Consider the following 9,842-nt stretch of genomic DNA (forward strand, 5'->3'; position numbering starts at 1 on the left):
CTCTGAATATTGGCATGTCTAGAATGTTAGTTTTGGAGAATGCAGAGATTAAGAAGCAAATCTAATAGCTGCTTGACAAAGGGGTCATTAGACCTAATACATCTCCTTGTGGGTCTCCTATTGTTCTAGTTCCAAAGAAAGATGGTACATGGCACATGTGTGTGGATTTTTGAGCTTTGAACAAGATTACGATAAAGAATCACTTTCCTCTTCCTCACATTGATGATCTGATAGATCAATTAAAGGATGTTGTTTATTTTACTAAGTTAGACTTGACTTCATATAAGGATTGTTGAATATGATATTTTGAAAATTGCTTTCAAGACAAAAAAAGGTCTATTTGAATGGTTAGTTATGCCATTTGGGCTTTGTAATGTATGCCACATTCATGAGAGTTATGAATGAAATATTGCGACCATTCCTTGAAGATTTTTTCATAGTCTACTTAGATGATATTCTGATTTTTAGTAAGACTTATGAAGAGCATGTCAATCATGTAATACAAGTGTTAGATGTCTTGAAAGAGGAAAAGTTGTATTTGAAGATGTCTAAATGTGAATTTGGGAAAACCTCTTTGTCTTACTTGGGTAATATTGTAGGAGGTGGTGAAATTGAGATTTATCCCTCCAAAGTTGATGTTATTGTGAATTGGCCTAAACCCAACAATGTAACAGAAGTTAGGAGATTTTTGGGAGCAACCCAATATTGGAGAAAATTCATCTCTAACTTCTCATTCATTGCAACACCATTACATGTTTTTTCAAGTGTGAAGCAAGGCTCTCAGTGGGGAGGCAAGCAGCAAAAATCCTTTGACACTTTGAAAGAAAAAATTAGTACAACACCAATTCTAGCACTTCCAAACCTCAAACAACCATTTGAAATACAAAACAATGAAAGAAAACATGCTATGGGAGAAGTATTAATGCATCATGGTAAGCTAATATGTTATCACTCTGAAACCTTTTCTAACGTAGTAATTAACTATCCAACTTATGATAAATAGTTGTATACTTTGGTACAAACTGTGAAGAAGTAGAAGCATTATTTAATGGGTAAAGAAACAATTATTCACGTTGTCCATCAACCTTTGCAATATTTACAATCACAAACCAAGCTACAACAAGCTAGACATTTTAGATGGATGGGATTTCTACAAAAAAATTATTTGGTTATCAGCTATAAGAAAGGTATATACAACATGTAGATATGTTATCAAGGCTTATTGTTAATGCATTTATCATTCTTAAGCATAACTCAATCATGCGTGAAAGTTATATTGAAGAATATGCTCAAGATGAAGATTTTAAATATGTTTATGAAACTTTGAGTCAAGGAAATCATGTTGAAGAGTTGGATTATCATGCTCATAACAAGTTTTTGTATCATCTTGGAAAGTTGTGTATTCCAAAGGGTGAAAGAGTTAATGTCATAAGGGAAGCCCATACTTATCTTATTGCTGGTCACTTTGGTGTAGGAAAAATAATTGCTCAGTTATAGAGGTATTGTCATTGGCCTTGTATGAATGTAATTGTATCAAGATATGTAAAAGGATGTTCTATGTACACTACTAGCAAACCAAGCAATAAGAAATTGGGTTCGCACACTCCACTTCCTATCCCTTCTCGTCCTTGGGAAAGTATTTCTATGAATTTTGTTGGGGGACTACTAATGTCTAGGAAAGGTCATGATTATTTATATATTGTAGTGGATCAGTTCAGAAAAATGTGTGTGTTGATGCCTTGTAAGAAACATGTTATAGTTGAACAAACTGCAAATATGTTCTTCCAAAAAGTATGGGTTCATTTTGAGTTACCTACATCAATTATTTCTGATCGATATTCTCAATTTATTGGGAAGTTTTGGTCAAGTTTATGGGAACTCATGGACACAAATTTGAAGAAGAGCACACCATTCCATCCACAAATAGACAACCAGACAGAAGTAGTGAACATAATAGTAGTGCATCTCCTTTGAGGATATTGTGATAAGCATCCTAAACTTTGGGATGATCATTTGCATTACATCCATCATGCCTATAATTGTGCCCAGCATTCATCTACACAAGTATCTCTATTTGAAGCTTGTTTGGATCATTTTCCAAAGTATCCTTTGGATTCCATCTTTGGTAAAGATATTGATGTAGATGGACATAGTGATGTGGACAAAGTCAAGAATTTCATTGAACAAATCCAATTAGTGCATCAAAGGGTGCATGAAAAACTAGAGAAAAGCCAAGCCAAGTACAAAGTAAGACATGATAAGCATCAGTTTGATTATGATTTCCAAGTAGGAGATAAAGTTTGGTTGTACACCAACAAAGAAATAATACAAGGTGAAGGTAAAAATCTCAAGCCAATCAAATATGGTCCATTCAAAATCTTGGAGAATATTGGCAACAACTCTTTCTGATAAGATTTGCCACCTTACATGCAAATTTATTCTATTGTGAATGTGGAAAATTTAATATTGTATGAGCCTCCTATGATCGTTGATCAAGAAGAGAATTTTCAGATTCCATCTATAGAAAATTTTGCTCCTAAATATTTAAATGAGTTGCAGGAAGACTATATTCTTGATAGGAGGATAAGAACACCACGTAAGGCAATGTGGATTATCTTCATGTGGGGCTCAAAGGTACCAATCCAAGAAAATAAAGGTGGATAGAGATTGGGAAAGTGAGGGAGTTATACCCTCGCTGAGTAAAAATAGACTTTTGGTGGTCTAAAGCTTCTAGTGGGGAGGAGTGATCCAAGGGATAAAAAATATTCTCGAAAATGAAAGTGCTCAAAATCTCCCAAAACCAGCACCAAATCATAGATCTCATCATTCTTAATCCAATTATGACGCTTGAATCACCTCCATCTAACACCGTATGAGGAAGTTATCACATTCTGAATTTTTTGGCAAACAAAAAAAAAGTTAATGTGCATGGTTGACTGTGCAGGTATGGATGCCACGTGGAATTCCGTACACTTATGTGGGGTTGATTTCAACAGGGTGAATGGGATTTACGAAAATACAAGTATGCCAATCCTGTGAGGACAAGTGGCGACTAGTTATTAGCGGATGGAATTATTTTTGGGCCAATCACAGGCCACCACGTGGACCAATCAGAGGGTGCCATGTGGCCCTATGAGAGGCTGCCACGTGGCCTTAGAAATCGTGCCAATTTTTTTTTTAACTAACCAATAGGCTCCAAGGGGACCAAGGTTTGACCCCATGACCTCCAACTAACAAACTAATTGCCCAACCGTTCGGGATACATTATCGCTTATTATTACAACGTGTTCACATTTTACTTATTTTAATATAGTACTGGAGTAGTTGGGGGGAAGGGCAGGCCAATGGGTGCACTCGGCTAGCCCGACCCACGGTTTCGGCGATACCAAATGATCACCAATAGAGTTGTATGGGGGCGGGGTGCGTGGCACCTTGCTTGCGCCCAAGGCCAAGGCCCACGATTATATTCAATAGCCACATGGCCGGAGTGTTAGGAACAGGTGTAATGGGAGGTGTATGGCCTATGGTCCATGCCCCATGGTCTTGTGAACCCATACAACAAACGGCGCAAAGTTCGGGCAAGGCTTCATCCCACATATTAAAAAATATAATATTTTAAAACAATACAATGCATATACTGGCGGGAGGTGCGGGTTGAACTCATGACCTCCGTCCAACTATCCTTTGGCACCATTGTTAGGCCACAAATAGTTTTGTTGAATGATTAGCAGGGCCAAGATATTTTACAAAATAGTTTGGTAATAAGGTCATATTTTGCTCATTTTTCAGCCTTTTTGAGCTCAAGAAGAGCCTAGACAAGGGTTTTTGAGCATTTTGGACACGAAGGTAGTGTTATTTTTCAGATTGAAGCTTGTGTGTTGATGTATTGAGCATTTGAACATATAATAAAAAGGAAACCATTGGAAGCTAGACCCAGAGACGTAGCCTAGGAGGGGTGAACTCTGTTATCAATTTTTTGTGTTTGACATTACATGTTTGTCCATTTTTAACCATTAAAATTTTGCAAAACTTACTTATGGTTGTGTAATTTTGCAACCACGATCCATTGCCTAAAAGACATGAAATAGCTTGCAGATCATTTCATGAAACCTTCACCTTTTTAATTTTAGATCAATGATCATATACCTAATATATACATAGATATAGTTTCATTTTTAAGTTTTTCAAAATCTTATATATGTATATATATAACTTTACTTTGAGGATTTATATTACATAAACTTAGCAACAAAGAATACATTCTAAAAGGTTATGTTCTTCAGTTTACAAACCAAAAAGGAAAGCTTTTCTACCGAGAATCCCAAAGCCTTATATTCTTAAAATACATCATGAACCTTTCAAAATGATAGATCTAAAATTTATAGAAGATTCCTAATAACTTAATAACTTTAAAATACGTAAGTAAAATTGACTAAGCTAGAGTATTATTCAAATGAAATTCATCCTTTGAGTATTGGATAAGGTGCTTGCTTTTTAGATGGAACAAATTTCAACGTGGTTTGCTGAGTTGGGGTTTTTTTCTCTCTTAAAGATCCATGTTGTATGGTTGAGTAATGGGCAGGTATTCTGGGTCCATGCTACTTTTGTTTGACTAATGACATTGCAGTATAATATAAATTGACAAATTCATTTTCAAAAGTAAATATACATTTTTATTGAGATAACAAAATACCCATAATGATTTCCATGTGAGAACAAAAAATTGAACTTTGTTCTGCTAATTTTTCTTAAGGAGAATGAATTAGGTTTCCATGTCTCTCCAAATATGCCTTTGGGTCTCTTTTAGCTCCATGTAGTCCATTGGTTTTGGAATCTTGAGCCAAGGATAGAGCAAGGAAAAACTACAAAGTGGCCTCTTGGATTGAAAGGAAATAGAGGGATGAAGAGGCCCCTAATGATAAGAGATCCATTTCTCAACTAGGGAACCTGAAGATCAAACAAATCTAATATCATAAAAATATACTCCCTCCAAAAGAGTCTATGAGAGTGAACATAGAAAAGTCAAAACTTAAAATCGATAACAACAAAAATGAAATGTTGCAAAATGAGGAACCAAACTTGAATCTTGAGAGTAAAAATGGATAGTAGTAAACTTGGTTATGCTAGTTGAGTATTTGAATGAGAATTTTGAGCGAGCAATTGAAGAACCAAGGCCAATCATTACCCTACTAAAATTCTAAAAGGACCTCTCCTTGAAATTTCCTAACTTATAGACATAGAATAGTAGTGATTGGAACTAAGAGACAAGATTTCTAACCATGAATCTAAATTTTTTAGTTCCTAGGAAATTGAGAGCCTTTAGGCCAATTGTTATGGGAACATGTGAGAATAACCATAAAAAAATGTAACACCTCAATTTCCCCTAATATGTAATTGTAATTATAACTCAATGTCATCATAAATCATGGCATAGATGTTTTGATGAGTTTTGAACTATGATAGACCAATTTTAAATTATGTAAATGTATTTTGTTGATTAATGAAGAGTTATTCACGAACTAACTAATGGTGGGGTATTCTTATTAGCCATGATACCACATGTGAGAATCAATGGAGGGGTTGGGGAAATAAATTCACCTACTAAGTAAACAACCATAACCAAAAATCCCATATTTCTAAAGTACCCAAAATCCAAATTCAAAATTATTTCCCTCTCTCCCCTTTCCCCAAAAGCAATTATTGAGAGAGAGATGGTAGTTGGGCATCCACTAACCCATTAGTATGAAGGTATGAAGAAGCTAGTTGGGATAGCTAAAATCTATCACAAAAGGGTATAATAAGCACCCATCCTTATATTCCAAGTTTCACACACAAAATCTTGACACAAGCCAAAAAATCATGAGTTCTCTTTGGATAGAGGAGAGGAATTCATGTGTAACCATCCCATCCCACATTTACTCTCTTTTACAAGCTCTCCAAGGTAAACATGAGCTGATTACTACGACATGATACAACCTCTAGCTTGTAGTCATGGAGGTGGGGTCTACTAACCAAAAACATACTATCATCCCCTAGGGACACCATATCACCCAGGTGTCTGACAACAACCCCTAGTGATCAATTCTTGAGCCAGAATTTTCTCTTTTCAATATTTTCGCCCCAACCACAGGCTTTACACGCTGTGCATGTGATTGGAAGGGTTCAACCACATGCATAAGATTGCCTTTGTTCGGTTACAACTGAATTTCTCCACTTCAAAGGGCATGGTTGTGAGATCTATGCCACGTTTTCAGTGCTAGCCTATAGGCTACTTCTCATAAAAACCTAGAACTCTTTAGAACTCGATCTAAGGTGATAGAAAGCATGTACAATGAATACTAAGGCTAGAAATTACTCAAAACATGCCAATAACATGATAAAATTTCATCAAACATGTAGTGAACATAGTAGCTACAGGTCATGAATGCATATTTGATCATGATCTTCTTAACTTCATTAGAGAATCATCAAGAAGGCTCAATGCCCTCTCAAGCTAGCTACAACAACACTTGTTAGCCCATGCATACATTAACCATTCAATATCTTATCAAATCATGAAAAATATCCATAGCAAGAACATATCCTTCACCCATTCTTATAACTAGCATATAACTAGAATAAATCCATGACAAATCAACCATTAGATCAACATAATAAACAGTACATGTGCTCATCAATCACAATAAAAAAAAAGATCATATTAAGATATGCAAATTCCAACTAAGTCAAGGACTTCCTCGTACCACCCAACCATAGATTGGGTTGAACCATATTCCAAGCATGAATGTGGGATCATGTGGGTTAAACTAAAATAGAACCAACCATGGCTTCCAGAGGCCAAACTTCCTCAACCCTCAACCACAGTGATTTCACCTAAACTGGTCCATAAATCACTAATATCAAAACAAGATTGGATGTCTATGACTTCCTTCACCAGTTCCAGAGGAATTTTACTATCTCCACCCATCTATCAAGAGCTCTAGGAGAAATCCCATCTCCACCCTTGACCCTTGGGAATTTTCTCATGACCACCTTAACCAGGGTCCAAGTCTACCGACCATCTAAAGCTTAATCAAAATAGAGAACCCACTATACTATGGCTATCCAAGAAATGAAAAGGCAAGGTTGAAACCACTATCAATTCAAGAAAATCCCATGCCAGTGACAACAAAATGATCAAAGAACCACATGTATGTACCATGCATCCAAATCTCGGCAAGGAATTCACACATGCAACATGTTACCTACAATGATCTCCCATTGTAGTTGTTGATCCAACTTTATTTTTTGTTGCCCACAAGTTCCTTTGTTGGTCCTTTACTTACTTCTCTCCAAGTCCAAGTGAATGCTAGGATGCTCTAAAAATGCTCTAAGAGTGTAAGAGTGTAAGAGATATAGAATGAACAAAAGTTGAGACAAAAACTGTCAAAAGCTAAACTAACAAACATTGTCAATTGTTTCTATGATGCCTTTTCATCATTGATGTCTAGTCTCTTCCTTTCCTTTTTCCTTTTTCTTTCATTTTCCTTCATTTTCTCTCCAATTTCCATTGCATTAATATTTGTGTCTCTTCATCTTACTTTTCTCCTATTTTTATTTATTTTCTTGATTAAATGTCATTTATTACCTCTTTGTATTTGCCAATTTCCATAGTCATTAATAAACCACAAGCGATGTCCACTATAATGTTTTCCCATCATTCAACTTGGAATATGTGTCCCATGACCTTGGTTTTTATTTTATTAAATGAAAAAATCAACCATGGGTTGTTATAGCATGTGGGGCGTCAAAAGTAGCCATTGTTCAGAGCATGGGAAGAGTGTTGAACACATAATGAGTAGAAGGATAGTTTCCTAATAGCCTAGAGAACCCATAAGTTAAAAATAAACCAATTCACGAGTGGGTTTGTTGTTGATATTTTATAGGCATTTAAAACTTCCTATGGTGGTCAAAAATCATGCTCAAATGCTAAAATTTGAATGGGGTCCATTATTGACTAATAGCACCTATTAAATTTCAAATTTCACATAAATTTGGGGCAAGAGTACTAGATCCCAAGCTATAAAAGAGGAGTTACAAATTGATTCTAGCTAGCTAAATTAGGAAGCTGGCTAAGTTAGCATGAAATAAGAGAGGAGGGAACTGAAGCACAACACAAATAGTGAAAGGATTCCCTTGTGTGAAGGATTTTAAATTATGAAATGGAATGGTAATAAACTAGACCAACCATAGAAGTCCACCAAAGAATGAAAGGTTAGGAGAAATTAGTGATGTTAGAGAGAGATGAAGATTGCTTAAAAGATTTAAGGAGAGATTCATGGAGATATTGTGGAGGAAGTTAAAGAAATGGTTTCAACCAAAAATATAATTATAAGATATTTTATTGTGATCACTTACCATTTATATAATGAAAATTTGTAAAATAAAAATACATATGAAAATGTTTATTTAATATAATTTCCATTTTGATCATTTCTTGCATATAATTCTTTGTTTCCAGTAAAGTTTGCAGTGTGAAGCTTGAGATGGAAGGTTGAAGTTTGCAACATGAAACTTGAGGCCTGAGTTTGTTGTGTGAGAATTATTAGTGCGACGAGCATGGACACTTGTTGTGAAGATTGCTTCTACGTGTGAATGTGTGTTGTGTAAACCTATTGGTACATGTAGTTTTCTACTTCATGGACTCATGCAATATGGAAAGTATAATGTTGCACCGTGTGCGTTGAAGCTATTAATTTTTCTTAGGGCCATATTGTTCTTTGCTTTAGATAATTGCATTTCTTCATTTTCATATTAAATTCACCCCACAACATCATATCATTATTCGGTTTTACAACATTATTCAACAACATATGCAATTATATAGAAATAACAATATCATCATCAATGCAGCGGAACATAAAGGAACAATAGAATAAAAACATTCACACATAGAGAAACCAAGATTGGTCGAAGACTAGGGAAAAACCCACTACGGGGAAAACACTTTCAAATTCTTCTTCTTATTAGAATGTCATTGAATGATTAAACAAAGAGAGATTACAATGATCCATGTATTCAACAATAAATCTATCAAGAAAAAATAAACTACACAACATCCATGAGATGAACCCAAAATTGTTAATAATCAAACCCCGCTTTAGAAGCCTAGTGCGGTCAACTATCATTGTCTATGGTCAACTGATGAAATCTTTGGTCCACTGATAAAACCAAACCCTAGGTTCCAACCACACACAAAGAGTGATGTGCATGCAGATGAAACCCTCCAACCACACACATGAGCCTGCATGCCTACGGTTATAGCAAAAAATTGTATGCGACAAGCTTGCGGTCGAAACCAAAACCCTAGCATAGGTGTGAGCTTCAGACCTTGCAATATTGAACCTATGTGAGTGAAATTCCACAAACCATCTCAGACTTGTGTGATGCAAACCAAAGAAAGAAGAAGAATGATCATAATGATATCCAAATGAGGGTCACTTTACTTGCATTTATAGCCATCCATGGGTGTCCAATTTCTCTTTTGGGCCGACCTATCCTTTTGTGCACATGCAGGATTTTATTCAAAAATACACTTTCCCTTGTCCAAATTGAGTGCTTCAATAGTCAAAATTAGTCCTCTTGAAAAGAGGAATCTAGTTCCATAATTGTAATTTATCATTGAACTGCCAAAAATTAATAGTCCAGGCTCTCAACTAGGGAGAAATTCCAATCCTATCATTATATCATGTCCCATCTGAAGTATCTCGTCATCAAATGTTGTCACTTATCATATCAGTTCATCTCGGCCTATCCTTGCTCATCTATTGCTTGTCTCTGCTCATATGTTGAACACTCTTGAA

This window comes from Pinus tabuliformis, chromosome 1_2, assembly GCF_031772625.1.
Source record: "Pinus tabuliformis cultivar Carrire ecotype Pingquan chromosome 1_2, CPIR1, whole genome shotgun sequence".
In the NCBI taxonomy this organism is placed as follows: Eukaryota; Viridiplantae; Streptophyta; class Pinopsida; order Pinales; family Pinaceae; genus Pinus; species Pinus tabuliformis.